Source organism: Palaemon carinicauda, chromosome 21 (assembly GCF_036898095.1).
Source record: "Palaemon carinicauda isolate YSFRI2023 chromosome 21, ASM3689809v2, whole genome shotgun sequence".
Classification (NCBI taxonomy): domain Eukaryota; kingdom Metazoa; phylum Arthropoda; class Malacostraca; order Decapoda; family Palaemonidae; genus Palaemon; species Palaemon carinicauda.
Genome location: NC_090745.1, coordinates 114,572,846 through 114,577,586, shown reverse-complemented (window position 1 = coordinate 114,577,586; position 4,741 = coordinate 114,572,846).

The window sequence follows — 4,741 nt, the reverse complement described above, 5'->3', positions numbered from 1 at the left end:
TCACATTATATATATATATATATATATATATATATATATATATATATATATATATATATATGTATATATATATATATATGTATATATATAGATATGCATATATATATATATATATATATATATATATATATATATATATATTCCTGTTGTGTGTATATGTATATATACAACAGATAACCATGCAAAACTTTAGGTTAGCAAGAAATGAGAAAGAAAAGTTACATGGAGATGTGAATAATATACGTATACAATATGGATACATATTTTCCTATTAAGAATGGTTACATCTTGTTACAGGCGTCCTTTACTGAAGGCTCTGAAAGTCTTACCCCGAGGTTTTAAGTTCAATAAAGGGCATTTTAGGAAGGAAATGGAGCTAGGGAGATGGGAAATTGGTATAAACTCTATCGCAGCAAGAATATCTCTATTACTGAGACGATAAGGGTGTCACGACTGAGATGGTGTGGTCACGTGTTGAAAATGGATGGTGGGAGGGAGTGAGGAGGGCTTAAAGGTTTAAAAGTCGCTCATGAATGGCAGAAGCAAGGGATAGTGACATTGCCCTATCAAGCAGGACAATGCCCTAGAGACTAACCATATATACATATGATCAGCGCCCAAGATCCCTCTCCACCCTTGCTTGGACCAAGGAGGACCCGGCAATGGCTGCTGATAGACCTATAGGCTCCTCCCAAACCTCACATCCTTATCTCACAAGGATGGTGAGGACCCCAATCTGGTGTTCACCAGTCAAGGACGTTAACAAATGGGCCACCACAACCCATCTTTATTGGGGTGAAGATCAAGAGGCAGGCAGAGAATTAGATGGCGAGATAATGTGAGGGATGATATGGAGAGAAGAGGTTTTGGTGGAAGAGGATGCCTTTCATAGAAGGCATTGGAGAGGGTGCATCAGGCAACCGACCCTTTAATGTAGGGATAAGGGTGGGGAAGGAGAAGTGGCCATTTTATAATGGTAGTAAGTTTGAATAATTCTTCGCGGCTTCAATGACCTTTGATTTCAGGATGAAAAAGAGTTTCAATCATTCATTCATTCATTCTTCATAAATATTTTATTTCTTTAAACGGGGAGATCCAATTATTAAAATATTAATGAGACTCCTGATTCTTTGATATTTCCAAGCTTCTATTTTTCAAGTCAATTCAAAGAAGAAAATATTAAAACGAAACTATAATATTCACGCCAATCATCTTTTAAAAAAAGCATTACATGCCCTGGTGAATCTATGCAACGAGCAATGTTTCTTTCACAATAACAACGATTTTATTTTTATATCTCAGTCTTCATTCAACATCCAACTGAAAGCGAGTTGTGAGATTATTAGATTTTGCTGAATGATGATAGATTGTTGATCTCATTTGCATGGCAGAGAGAGAGAAAACTTCATTATAGACTTCCTCTAAGGCTTTTTTTTTCTCTTTCTCTCTTAAGGATGCAAGCGTTATTCCATAAATAATTATCTCTCTCTCTCTCTCTCTCTCTCTCTCTCTCTCTCTCTCTCTCTCTCTCTCTCTCTCTCTCTCTCTCTCTCTCTCTCTCTTCAGTATCTTGGAGAATCTTTTTTTCCATATTGCTCTAATTATATAAACAAATTATTCTCTCTCTCTCTCTCTCTCTCTCTCTCTCTCTCTCTCTCTCTCTCTCTCTCTCTCTCTCTCTCTCTCTCTCTCTCAACAAACTTAATTCTTCCTTAAACGTTTTCTAGAGTCATTATTCCTACTCAGAATTGCCGTCTTCCATTTGAGCCAAATTTTATTCGTAACTTCAGAAAATGGAACTGGAATTATGCTCTTGGGAAATACCCGAATGTAGGTCTGGACCTGTAATTAGTCTATGAATTATCCTTTTAATAGACTACAATTAGATCCAAAGCCATTAAGGTATCATAGAAATAAAAGTATATAACATTGCATTATTATTGTTGATTTTATTATTTCTCATGATACGAAAACATCATTCAAGAACAAGAATAAAATTAAGAAAATGGAGAGAGAAACAACAAATACTAAGAGCATTATATAGATAATCAATTTATTATAATTTTTTAGATGTTATTATTTTACTTGTATTTGATATCTGTTTGTTCTAAAGTAAAATATTATTTCCAAGATTTCAGTTTTAGATCATTTGCATTCACATCACATTCTCTCTCTCTCTCTCTCTCTCTCTCTCTCTCTCTCTCTCTCTCTCTCTCTCTCTCTCTCTCTCTCTCTCTCTCTCTCTCTCTCTTTATATATGTATATATATATATATATATATATATATATATATATATATATATAAATGTATGTATGTTTGTATGTATGTATGTATCTATATATATATATATATATATATATATATATATATATATATATTTATGTATGTATATATATAGGTATATATACGTACATATGTGTGAGTGTGTGTGTGTATTATTTAATGATGTTGACGGTACAATTAAACTAAGTGGGAGCTGTGTTTGTGTTATGAAATGCCCAGGCAACGAAAGTAAAGTAGAATAAAGTTCTTGCGGTAATATATATTCTAATTTTTACAATCATTATCGTTATGGTATTTTAGCTTTTTTTTCTATCTATATTAATAGTAATTAGAATAAATGTTATTACCCCGATCATTTGTTCTAATATTTTAGTAATACTGGTACTGTTTTTTTCCTTTTAAGAATTTAAATGAATATTATTATAAGTTTAATTACTAATATTGAAGCTATTTTAACATTTATGTTTTAATAATGAAATCATGATAGGAATGTTTAAACTTACCAAAAGCTTCCCGAGTTACATAATTCTGTCTACCCTTTACATTCAGATCTTTTTCATATCATGTATTTTATAGCAAGGAAGTGAAATATGGATAAAACCTGAATAGCCGTTTAACGTCCTTTTTCGTGGCAAAAAAAACCCTAACCGTAAAATTAATGTATACAGATTTTTCCAGTTTACTTTTAGTTATGGGTTTTTTTTATAACAAAGCTCATATTTCACATAAAATCTCCATTATATTGGATCATTCTAGAGCTATATATGTATATATGTATGTATGTAATATATATATATATATATATATATATATATATATATATATATATATATATATATATAATATATATATACACGCACACACACACACACACACATATATATATATATATATATATATATATATAGTATATATATATGTATATGTGTATTTATATATATAAATATATATATATAAATATATATATATATATATATATATATATATATATATATATATATATATATATATAAACGTATATAATTTCTTGTCCTAGAACACATTAATGGTATCATTATACCTAAAAACTGTGTTTATTATTGGTGCTATAACAAAATCTAAGGAATTATATTCATATTTCATTATTAATATCGACAAAATTTCAATCCAAGTCTCAATAGCGCACCAGCCACCCGTTGAGATACTATTGCTGGAGAGTTATTGGGTCCTTTAACTGACCAGACAGTACTACGTTGGATATTTCTCTCTGGTTACGGCTCATACACATGCACAGAATAGTCTGGCCTATTATTTCCACATTCTCCTCTGTCTTCATACACCTGACAATACTGAGATTACCAAATGATTAACTACTGTACAATAATTGTTCAGTGGCTACTTTCCTCTTGGGAAGGGTTAGAAAAGACTCTTTAGTTATGGTAAGCAGCTATTCTAGGAGAAGAACACTCCAAAATCAAACCATTGTTCTCTAGTCTTGGGTAGTACCATAGCCTCTGTACTATAGTCTTTCACTGTCTTGGGGTAGAGTTCTCTTGCTAGATGGTACACTCAGCCACACTACTCTATCTTAATTCTCTTCCTTTTTTTTTAAAGTATTTATAGTTTATATATGAAAGACTAATTTTAATGTTGTTACTGTCCATAAAATATTTTATTTATTTCCTTTCCTCACTGGGCTATTTTCCCTGTTGGAGCCCTTGGTTTATAGCATTCTGTTCTTCCAACTAGGGTGCAATGCAGTAGGCCTATTCACAAACTTGCGAGATAAATTTTGGAAAAAAAAATCAGCATTAAGAAATATAAAATTTTGTATTTATTATTGTTGATTATAACTCTATAGTATTCTATCAATAAAACATCTCTCTCTCTCTCTCTCTCTCTCTCTCTCTCTCTCTCTCTCTCTCTCTCTCTCTCTCTCTCTCTCTCTCTCTCTCTTGTTTTTTCATCATCAAATTTATAAACATGTTGAAAGAAGTGGTCAAGACAACTATTATTTGTTTGTAGAATAAATTCATTTTAACGTTCAGCTGGGCTCCACAAGGCACTAGAATAGTTTGAACACCTAGGCCTACATGGCTGGGGACTATGAAGTATGAAGTAGAAGGTGATAAATAGAGAAGTATTAAATTAAAAGCTCAAGCTAGAAATGACTGGCGAAATCTAACCAACGCCCTTTGCGTCAATAGGCATAGGAGGAGGTGATGATGATGATTTTTTAAGTAAAAACTACATTTCCTGCTGTATAAGAAAACTAATCGCAGACATTGTTTGGGTCTTAATGTAAAAGCTTTAACTTTATAATGCTTGACGAGTGATATCCAATTAAAAAGGGCATATGTACATAAATCCCTAAGATGAAAGAGGCCATATGCATTAATACAATAAAACCCGGGAGTTTCTCTCTCAAGGGAAACTCGACAGAAAGACAGTTAATTGTTTTATTTATATAAAAAACAA